At 38.2% G+C, this 12,193-nt stretch overlaps 1 long non-coding RNA gene across 1 annotated transcript; it reads right to left on the bottom strand.

The window, feature by feature from the left end:
* Positions 1 to 5,626: 5,626 nt before the first annotated feature.
* On the bottom strand, positions 5,627 to 11,588 carry LOC143435347 (uncharacterized). Its single transcript, XR_013105573.1, has 3 exons — positions 11,438 to 11,588; positions 8,686 to 8,746; positions 5,627 to 7,030 (listed from the first exon to the last, which is right to left on the bottom strand). It is a non-coding gene; the product is annotated as an uncharacterized LOC143435347 (long non-coding RNA).
* Between the last annotated feature and the right edge of the window lie 605 nt (positions 11,589 to 12,193).

Genomic DNA, 12,193 nt, shown 5'->3' with positions numbered 1-12,193 from the left:
TGATTTACTCTTCTTATTTAAACTAGCAAGCTCGGAACAAATAACAATTCAGTTTATCTAGCATGCAAATAACCAGATATTTCAACACAAGAAATTTGTATCTAATTGCACTTTACTTTTATGAAATTAGAGTTTCCATTAGAAGATGCATGCCTAAAGGTTGCTTATTTATTTTTAATTAAAAATATTTATTGGCAAAAGTAAATTAATGTGGATGGATGATTAAATCATCTTAGAGATAAGAACAGTAGATTATTTATTCATACTGAGAAAGATATTTATATGCATTGTTTTCCTTCTAACAATTGCCTACTTTGCTCAAAACTTTCTTCTGCTAAAATTGTCCTACATAAATAGCAGTAATGACAGTCCTTATTAAAACAGAACTTATCAGGTAAGAAGCCTCTTCTCTCTCAGAGCACACTCTAAAGTAATTCTGTGAAACAGTTTCCAGTGCCTCATTCTTACAAAGTTTTAGTGACTGCCCTGGCTTGCTTTCATCATGAGATTATTTGTACAGGGTGTTAAAGTCAGTGTCTTCTGCAATATTCTACTGAATGTACTGAACCAAATTAATAGGTAGGAAAGAAAGTGTGTCATATCTTCCACATACTATTACTGATCAAAGAACAGAACATGGCTGTTTTGCTTCAGTGGAGCCCAGTGAAGCTTTTAATTATATCAACTCAAATAGTATAAGCAGGCTTGTCAGAATACCGAATGTCCAACTGAATATTAAGAAAACATCTAAGTATGACAAGACCAGGAGAATGAACAGAGGTTCTTATCTGGTTAGTTATTGAATTAGAGATGTGAGAAAAATGTCATTTGGACAACTTGGAGACTGAGTGTTATCCATGTGCTTTTGGGAGTATAGTACAAGCCATCTATATCTAAGAAAGGAGGCTATTCAACCGAGCTTCCCCGCCTTTAGGGAGAACTCCATGTGAAAGTCAGGCAAGCATGGCCCCTTCTCATCACAGAAACTTATGAGATACAGTCTGAAAGTTGCACTGAATACAATACACAGCAGATAGAAAATGGAATGGCCATTATGGTTAATTTTTTTTTTAATTTTGAGAAAGTCAGCTGGAGTGCATTTTAAATTTACTTCTGTAACCCTTGCAGGGTCCCATAGCTGGAGGGTGACCAGCCTTTGAGACAGGAAAGCCAGGAGTTGCGAAGCACTGTTTTTTTTTTTTTTTTTTTTTTTTTTTTTTTTGTATGTCAGCTTTGCTCACAGAGTACTTTCTAGCAGTTTGAGATGGAGAAAGCTCATGACCTGTGAGCGGTGTTGGTCATAGCAAAAAGCTAGCGTGTTGCATAGACTCTTGTATATCCCGCTGCCCTCCATACTGAGGTCATATGCTCCTACCTTGGTCTTTTTTCCCCTGGAAGCTTATGATTTGTTACCATATTGTCTTTCTTCCCTGTAGACAAAGCTCAGCTGGATCCTGACCCAACAGCTGGACATCCTGCAGAATGAGCACCCGTAGTCAGCTCCTTTGGACTCTGGCAGAGAGCTCCCGTTCTTCTTGATCTTTCTGTCATCCATTTGTCCCTTGTGACCCTAGTCTGACTTCCAGGCCTGCTTCTTGCGTTCCCTTCACTGATTTAGAGGGAGGGAAATCACTTTACCAAGGCAATAGACTTGTACATAAAGAACCTGACATTTCTCTTCCAAACACATTCTTTTCTTTAGCTACTTCAGCTTTTATGCAAAGAGACTTGTGGGTCTGAAAGTGGGTCCTCTGATCTTGATATTCTCAGATGTGTCTGAATATCTCAAAACACAGAAAACACAATTTGGAGGTTTAATTTGATAATTTATTTTTTTGTCAACTATTTTATTGTCAACTATTCCATATTAAGGTAAGGTATCTCAAAATAGGCTGAGGAAAGATGGAAGGATTCATTCTAAGCATTCTGAGAAGATGGCACAGCTCTGGGACTTCTGAAGACTGGAGACCAGAATCCCTAAGTCTAACCCCACACTTGCACCTGACGTTCTTTTTGTCCCTGGGAGTCACCTCTGAGAAGTCAGGCACAGGGACTTGGGGGCTGTGATTGATTCCTCAAGGTGACAGCTAACAGGAATTTCTGCTGCCCTGTGCGCATCTTTTCCTAGGATAGGAACTCTGTGGGTGACCCTGAGGGCAGGCAGGTAGGTGCTCATTCTTCAAGGGTGTGTTCATTGTATCTTCATTTTGAATATGATTTCATAGCTGCATAAATACTAGAACTTAACACATCATAGACTGTGACTATATGCAAGTATATATTTCAACTAACAGGAGAGAGATCTTATTGCTGAGTTTCAGGGATGCCTTTTTCTTCCTTGTCTTATCAGAATTAGTCTGTAATCCTCAAATTAGTAAGGTGTACATACTCATTGTAAAATGATACCACGGGAACTGGTTTTAATATGTTGATTGGTCCTTTAGAATTTTAAGTAGTGTGACCTTGCACAAAAATTTTATTGTTCTACATGCCTATGAAGCAGGATAAAATCTGACCATGCTGGGTCACCATTATGTGTGACCACAGTTACTAGGGCTGAGCAGTGGGTACCACCTTCAGCTGGTCACATTACCTGCCTGACCTTTGTAAAGGATTCAGTAACATGACTGATTTTTTTTTCTCCAAGTCCACAAGAACAAACAGTCAAACTTTCCCAGAGGCTTTTGCTGTTGCTTTTTTTATTTCATGTGGTGTGGAATAATGCAGGTTTCCCTCCCTTGGTGCCTGTCTCTCAGCCCAGCTTTCACACTGTCCCTTCAGTCACAACGGCTGCTGATGTCATCGGGGTTGATTAAATGCTTCTTTTCCTGGAGCCTATTTTTATCACCATCTCTGCTGGTTACACAGAAAAGCATGATCTGAAGTAACACTCAGTACGTAAATAAAAATTCATATAAATGTTAAACATGATTCATGTGATTCAAAATAAACTTCCCAAGCTGTGAACAATGGAGCTTGTCTTATGTATCCGTGTTTTAAAATAGATGCCTTGGCCCACACTGGACATTACGTCGTCAGGAAATTTATGGCTGGGAATGAACTGTGCTGCCTTTTAGTTTTGCTTCTGTCAAACCTTGGCCTTCACGTGAGAGTTCAGGACTTCACGCTCACGAAGTTCTTGGACTTGTCTGCATAGTCTCCTCCTTTGCTTAAGTGTTCATGTTCACGCTAAGATACATATCTGAAATGGATAGATTCCTTTTGCTGCAGATGAGAGACTCAGAAAATATATTTCCCCTCTCATTTTCATTTGCATTGACTGTTTTTTATTTCTTATTACCCTCAGAATAGTGAAACTAATCTTGATTTGCACTACTCCAATTGCATTTCTTATCATGTTTTGAGAGTTTCGTTTGTGCCAAGATATCTAATATTAAGCAGTTGTATAAAATTTATATAAACTCTGTAATAAAATATTAACTGTGAATCTGTATTTCTTAGACATCCCCTTTCTATTTGGGGGAAGTCTTTATGTCCCCTGAGAAACTCCATTTGGAAGAAACCCTGACAAGAAACCTTTGGACCACTTTGTAATTTTATAAAGCTTGTGGAATCATGAGAGATTGGAGTGACTTTAAAAACACAGGTCCATAGAAATACTTACATGAATGAATATAGAAATTACATTCACAACTAATAAAATTTAGGAGAAACAGTGCTGAATAGATAAACCATGAAAGACATAAAGGACTTAGATAGTGATTGCCAAGCAAAAAGTTTCCTTGGAAAAGTTACATAATCCTGGCTGTGGTGGCACCCACCTATAATTCTAGCACTCACAGAGGGATGTAGAAAGATGGTCAGAGGCCCGTCTGTGCCTAATAGTAAGACTTCTGTAAAACACAACAACAATCAACTGTACGTTGAATGGTTACAGCTGTGTGGCATTTTGGAAAAGGCAAAACTGTGGTCATAGCTTTAAAAAGGTGTAAGAAGTTAGGGAGGAGGAAGAGATAACTAGGCAGAGGCTAGAAGGTTTTTTTTTTTTTTTTTTTTTTTTTTTTTTTTTTTTAGAATAATAAGATAGTGTATAAGATAGTACAGTGGTGGATCGATATCTTTTGCAGTCATCCAGACTGAGAATGCACAAGAGTGAGCCCTGTTCTAAACTGTGGGTTTGCGTGATGCTGCTGCTGGTGTCAGTTCATCTCTTGTAATGAATACATCACTGTGTGGTGGGATACTGAGTGTAAGAGAGACTGTATGGATAAGAACAGGGGATGTGAGCATGCTTCATTCTTTATACTCAGCTTACTGTCACTGTGCAATGGCTTTCAAACTCGAATGTATTAGGAGAACACATTTATTGATGGACATTTGAAATTGGAAAATGGTTTGGCATATTGAAAATAGTATGACTTTTAGAATAGGAAAGACATTTGACTCTTGACTGCAGCAATTTGCTATCATCAAACTTGTCAATGGTTGGGTGAATAATACAATGAATTACAGTTACTTTGCTAGACTGTTAAGAGGAGTAGTTAAGATAATGTCCAAAATCTTAGTAAATAAATCAGTGTTGCTCCCCGACCCCCAGCCAGAAATACAAGCAACATTTATTCCTCTTTATCCTCAGGCTCCAACAAGAAACTGAAGTACAGGTCCACTGAAGTTTACTCTGGGGAAACTATGAGTTTAGTGAGCTTGACAGGCCATAGGTGAGGGGTTACTTACTGAAGTGAGGACTTTACCCAGCACTGATGTTGGCTTTCTGATAGCCCTACCCTAGTCTTCACTAGTATATAGTGGTCTATTTACTCTAGCCCCTCCCAGAGGCCATGTACAATTCACTCAGAGTTACATACAATAGGTGGTATTGAGTTCCTGGATACTCAGGTGAGGGCTTTTGACTCTTTCTCCACACACACCTTTATAGGAACATGTAAACACTCAGCTAACTCAGCTGGGATGATCATTTGTAAGTGTCACAGCTGAACTCCCAAAGATGGCAGTTGTTTTGCTTGGGAGGAGAGTCCTGTAATAACACTCTGTAACTTTCAATAGTTGCTCAGTTTTTATTACTTGTATTATGTTCCAGGTTTCTGGAATGAATTGGTCCTTTATGCCAGTGAGAGCAAAAGACAGGCCCATTACTGGTAGACTCCCAAGGGCCGGTGTCACTTTGGTGTTGACAGATAAGCAGTAAAAGACCTGAGACCCAATTTGACCAATTCTAAGTACAGAGTGTTTTGAAAATGTTGCCTATTTCCCTAGCACTAAAAATATGACTGATGTAATTTAAAAGTACGTCACATATGTTTATCCTTGACAAAATGTAGACATGATCTGCAGAGACCTATATTTCTTGATGGATTTTCCTACTAAATTATTTATTATTTAATTATTTATATAATATATATATATATTATATATTATATATATATTATATATATATATATTATATATAAATTATTTATTATTTAATTATTTATATAATATATATATATTATATATTATATATATATTATATATTATATATATATATATATAATATATATATATATAATATATATGAAAACAACTTACTAGGAAGATGTAAGCTTCTGCCATAGTTAATAATCTTATGCGAAATGAAAATTGTTTTCGTGTAAAGCAGTGACAAAGGTATCTTGAGATGCTTTAATAAAAGGAGTAGATAGACACAAAACATCAAACAGCTTCTCTTTTGTTTCATCCTTTCCTGTGCGATAAGGACCACCCACACTCCCCTTAAAAAGCAATCTGATGTCACATGATAGGGCTTCTTGGTCTACACAGTACCCATTCCTCCTGCTTGTTACCCTGACCATACCTTTCTGGTCCTGTGGCTTCTCTCCTATCCAAGCCAATGGGCTTCTGATGAAGAAGACATTTCTGCCCATTTTAAAAGGGACTGGGGTCACAGAAGTAAGCTCTTTCATTGCCAGAGAGAATGCTTCCAGGACATGGCAAAGGTGACATATGTGAGGAGGTTTGCTGTGTGCTTCTGGGACAGAAATGTTTTTGCTCTAAGGGAAATACCACTGAAAAGTCCACTCTCTGTCCATGTCTATGCGGGTCCTTGTGGAGTTGCAGATGCAAAGCTCAAAACCACAGCAGCATCTCTCTTCCTGTTGGGTGGAAGCTACTCCAAGGACTCATTGTAAGTACTTCTAGAGAAATGGAGCTGGCATGGTCACCTTGCTTGGAGCCCGAGTAAAGTGACATGCTTCACTTCGAGCTACATGAGTCAATGTACACCCTCTTCTGGGTGTTCTTGCTTCTTCTATTTTTTTTTTTTTCTTTTCTCAGCAGAAAGTGTTCTAGCTTATATCAGCCAACTAAGGAACCATTAAAATGAGTTATTTCTGTCATGTTGGCTTCTCTTGACATTGTGCACAAAAATGTTGACAAAGATATGGTAAGACATTTATGGTCATGGCACAGGATAAAAGGAAGGCAGGAATTTGAAACCCTGGGAAAATAGCTCTGCAAAGGCCATTGACTTGTCTTCTGCATGCTTCGGCTGACATCTTTTGATTTGATGCTTTTCTTTTTTGACAGTTTTGTGAGTTGTCATGTGACTTTATGTCACTCCAATTAGAGATGTAGCCACAGAAACAACATACATACATATAGGAGACAGCTGGAGCAGGCTTGGTTGGACTTAATCATACTGTGGCTGATGGGAAGGGTACTGGGCTGTGGGGCTTACATTACATTTGGGTTTAGTACAATTAAATCTAGATGCAGCAGCCTTTAATGAACATTAAGTCTGTTTCATTTAAAAAATAAATCCACAGTCACTCATTCTCAGAACTTTGAACAGTGATGTATCTCTGCAGTAACCATCACCCACCAAAAAAGAAGCTTCTCTTCCCAAAGATGGAAGTAGCACAAACCTATGGATTGTTATGTCATAACAGTTTAGAAGGTATTTGACGTGACTGTTTAGGAAAATAATACCAGTAAATTCTCCTCGCGGACCTATGATGTCACTGGTCATGGGAACGAGTGTTTCTTTTTCTTAAGCCTGCAATGTGTTGTCAGACTGTGGAGACAAAAATACATTAATAGTTTAAATGATGTTTAAATAACCTGTCTTGACTTTTCCAAAGAAGTAATATCCAACATTCAGATACATAGCATTAATCCTTCAGTTATCTATCCCGAACTGACTTCCATGCTCTTTGAATTTGACTTGTAAATTGTCTTACTGAAAATGACATCAGAATGCCATCGGTGGGGAGTAAGTGTAGGATGTCAGTCAGTGTGAACATGAGTGTGTACGTGTGGAAGAGACAAAGATGATGTTCATCCTCCTTTCCGAGGATGCCTAAGCAGTTGTCCCACATAATGTGTATCCATCAGTTAGGATGGGGATTCTACAGCTACTTACAAAGTCCTGCATGGACTCTCTCTTGTCAGATTTCATTGAGTACTTTCTTATCAAGTGCCTCTTTCCAGATGTCTATAGAATTTCCCCATCTGCTAAAATGTGAACATCATGCACTAAGCCCCTCTTATCTGGACCTTTCCCCCACATTTCCTCATTCTTCTTTCCACTTGGTAGTATAGCTTTCTTCTTGCCAGGAAAATAAAGCTTGCTTATTTCCTGTTGGTCTTTCTTCCCTGCCTTGTTTCTCCTGACATTATCTATGGACTTCTCTTTACTCTTCTTTTGTGTCTGATGATAACAGAACTCAGCCTTTTTGTGCTTAGAGATAAGTAACCTTTTTTTTTGAGATTTGACTTTCATCCAGTTCAAACTATAGGACACACATGTGTTAAAAATAATGTCTTCATTGTATTAGCTTGTTTCACTTGAAAACTCGCACTATCATTTGTAAGGTTTGAAATTCATTGGAATTTGGCTGTCTTCTCATACTCTTTCAGCATTTGTGATGTGCTCCTTATAAAAATGTGTGTGTGTGTGTGTGTGTGTGTGTGTGTGTGTGTGTGTGTGTGTATGTGTGGTGTGCTTGTGGTGTCTATGCATCTGTTTAGGAAACTAGAAGTGCACTGAGCCATAGTTCAGTGTTGAGTCTCTCTACCTAGAACTCTGGTTCAGCTACACTGGCTGCCTGTGAGGCTTCATACTGAGATTTTTTTTGAAAAGGTTATGATCTGTTATCAGACTTAACATCCTCCACACTGGGATTCACAGGGGAATATATGTGGGTACCAGGGGTCTTAACTCAGGTCTTTATGTTTGTGTGGCGAGCACATTTTACCAAATGAGCCATATTCTCAGCCTTCAAAATTGTCTTTTAAATCTACTCAGCATAACCTTTTATTATTTAGTGTTCTACATTAGCCTGTGCTGCTGTGTGCCAGACACGTTCCCATTTCCAGATCCTCCTTGCCTGAGTCCTTCCAATTGCATTTGAATCTTCCACCCAACTGTCAACCCAGTATCTGTGCTTTATCTCCTCCCAGAAGATAATCCTTATCTTCTGGATAATCCTTAACCCAAGATGCACTGCCATCTCTCTCACTTCAGATATCTACTTGGCCCCAAACGGTAAACCACTCAGGCAAGTACCAAGGTTTTCCTCTCTACTTGGTTGGTCATACACAAGACCGGAATGAAGTTACAAAATGCACATCAGCATTCTGTAGCTTGAAAGCCTGGGAGTCGTTGTTGCCATTTCTCTGTGGGCCCAGGCACCGGGGAGTGTCAGAGTCATGCTTCACTCATACTACCTCGTGCTGACTCTCTACTAAAGATGTTTCCCTCTTTGTGGCTTCCCAATCAGGACTTTACCTAGTGGGGAAAAAAAAGATAATTAGGTATCACTTGAATTTTTTCTTATTCTCAAATTTATGATATTTGTTTAATCTATCCTGTGGCTGGAAAAAAATAGAACAATATGGCTATTTAGAAAGAAACTGTAACATCTGGGTTTTCTGTTAAAGAAAAGAAATCTGCATATAAAACACCTTGAGTGCACCAACATGTGTGTATCCAGTTGAAATAATGATGGGCTGTGGATGTTGGTGATCATTTAGGTGGTCCTAACCTAAGTGTCTTGCTTTCTTTATGATATATTACAGTGATCTTCAAAACAGCTGCCATGAGCATAGTTTACATTTACAATAAAGATGAAAAGAAAACTTAATTTCAAAATATATTTTTAAAATTCTCTTCCTCCTTTTAGGCCAAGGCCAGGGCCAGGAACATAAGGAGGCCCACCGAGATGACTGTGTTAAGTCAGCCAGCTCCCTGCTGATCTGGCCTCACCTTAGAAAGCATCCCTTTCTCACCTCCTGTCTCCAGGTGACTACCCATGGCTACATAAGAACACCACCTGTGCATTTCAAATCATTTCTGCTTTTTATTACATTAAATTTTTCTGTAATTTAGCAATTCTATTTCTGATAATCCACCTTAAAGATTTTTGATTTTCTGTCATATATATGTGTATATATATATATATATATATATATATATATATATATATATATGGAAAAAGAACTGTAAACCAAAATGGCTGCCTATGGGACTGGTGGGAAAACTGTATTATCTTTGTAGAAATGATGCTCAGTTGTTTAATGCTCGGGAGATGCCTACACATTTGTGTATACAACTATAGGATATATTGCTCAGTATAAGAAGGAGAATACAGTGCAAACAAAGCCATACTTAATACCCATTATTTAAAATATTAAAACATCTGTAAAGGAAATTTAGGTCAAGTGATAAATTTGAGTATCAGTGAAGGAGAAAACATACTCCTAAATGTTCTATAAAACTAAATTAAGGCTGAATCAGGACAAATATAGGATACCTTTAAAAAAACATTAAAAATTAAGTATAATCATGGGCAGGGTAGAGGTCAGACGATCGTCTGCTTGCCTAGCATATGTGAAGTCTTGGTTAAAATGGTTTGGAGCCCACTCCTGTAATCTTATTAGAGAGTATGCAGAGGCAAGAGGATCAAAAGTTCAAGGTCATTCTCATTTACATCTCAAGTACAAGGCCAGCCTGGGCTACAAGAGACTGTCCCTAAAAGTAAAAAAGAAGTTTTAGTATGAAGCCAACAATTCTTGACTCATCAGACAGGAAAAGAAGTACATATAATGTAGAGGTTCTTTTTTTGTGTGAATAAACAAAATATAATAGGATCAATTTTAAAATTTTAGTAGATTTCTCTTGTTTGTTTATAATCAGTTTCATTAAAATCTCAAAGTACGTATAAAAATGAAGTGAATACTGTGTTGGCCACTCATATACTCAGTATTTATAGTTTACAATGGTTAACATCTTTCATACATTCATTTCATTTATTTTTCTGAAGTTTTAGAATATAAATAATCGGTTGTAACTGATATTTCAGAATACTTTGAGATGAATCTCTTATAAAGGAAGGGGCAATTTTTCTATATAAGTACAGTTCTACCATCAAAATTAAAAATACAATAAAAATTGTTTTATTCTGTCTACTACTAAATCCACATTTAAATTTTGTGTTATTTCCTAAATGTGTGAGTGGTGTGTGTGTGTGTGTGTGTGTGTTTGTGTATGTGTGTATGTTTGTGTATGTGTGTGTTTGTGTATATGTGTGTGTGTGTTTGTGTATATGTGTGTGTGTTTGTGTATATGTGTGTGTGTGTTTGAAGCTCCTATAGGGAATGATGCATACGGACTGCACTCAATTGTGATGTTGCCTATTTACTTCAGTCTAGAGCCACACCACACCCAGATTCCCCTGACTGAGGATGGAACTCAGGTCCTGATGCAAACTAGGCAAGGGCTCTGCTTGCCCAGCCTTCCCAGACTCTTCTTCCCTCCTATGGATACTACCTTTTTGATGTGACATCTTTGTTTCCTGGCGAGGCTGTTTTTCTATGCTCCTGTATCCTGTTTACTGTAAAAGGGATATTTGCTCTTTGGGATGTTAAGTTCCAGTTGAATATTTTGGGAGTGAGTGGAGAGTGGAGCCACCTGCTTGGGAATTGTTTGTCTGGTCCCCTCCCAGGATATTCATGGTTTCTAGTGCTTCCTTCCTGCGTGATCATGAGAACACTTCTCTGAAACAGAAGTGGCTCCGCTGGGTCTTTCTCAAAGCTGCACTCCCACCAGCCGTCTCTGTAGGAATGTGTTTCTACCAACCAGAAGCTCAAATGTCACAACAACCATTCTTTTGACTTCACTCTATAAGTTTAAATTTAAACACACACACACACACACACACACACACACACACACACACACAGAGAGAGAGAGAGAGAGAGAGACATACACAAACACATACAGACACACACAGACAAACATACACAGACACACACAGATACACACACATAGACACACACACACACACACACACACACACACACACACAGAGTTTTCAAAATTCCTCGCATAGCTAAGGAGCCCTTGATTTTGAAATATGACTGCCTAAAATAAACACCCTCTAATGAGCAACAGAAACCGTATCAAATCAAGCTGCTTTACCTGATGATTATTTTTTTCTTCAAGTATGAGCTCAAAGTTCTTTTAAAACTTTCACGTTCTGATAAATTCAAACATCAGCACAGTTCATTCATGCTGCGGCGCTTTGATGGTTTTGCTGTGTAAGCACCCGGGGACTCTCTCACTGCCTCTTTTCTGAGGCTCTCGAAACACGGAAGACAAGTGTGCCTTTGTGTGCTTTGCTGTGCCTCCCAAACTGTGCTTTCTGCCAATCAAAACTGACCAGTCATGCTGTGCCAGGCTCCGGCATTAGTCTTTGGGTATCTGCCAGTTCCTAAACCAGGCAGTAGGATTAATGCTGTGTAGATACACATCCAACACAGTTGAAATTCTGGCAAAAATATGAAGTTTTAATGGTTCTTTGGGAAGGTGTTTAAATGTTCCATTCAAACTTTGGTCTCTGGACACATCAACTTTTTGATATATTTATAAAAACAACAGCCATAATTTATGTAATTTAAGTAAAGATTTAAATGAATGTCTCTATATTTGACTGTGAACATTTGCTGTAGTTATTATTGGGTAATTGGATATCTCTATCCTAATTAATGCAGTATACACCTACCTCTTTGGCATGTTACTGATGTTTCAACATGGAATCTAGAATGTGGCTCTTGTGTTATGCAATGCTCTTACTGATATTATACTTGGACATCATCATGCACTTAGAATAAGTGGGGAGTGTGGATTGATCATTATTTAGTATTTAACCGAGTGGATTTAAGGCTCAGGATGACT

This window comes from Arvicanthis niloticus, chromosome 21, assembly GCF_011762505.2.
Source record: "Arvicanthis niloticus isolate mArvNil1 chromosome 21, mArvNil1.pat.X, whole genome shotgun sequence".
Lineage (NCBI taxonomy): Eukaryota > Metazoa > Chordata > Mammalia > Rodentia > Muridae > Arvicanthis > Arvicanthis niloticus.
Note: the sequence above shows the minus strand (reverse complement) of the source record. Positions and strands in the feature narration are given on the sequence as shown.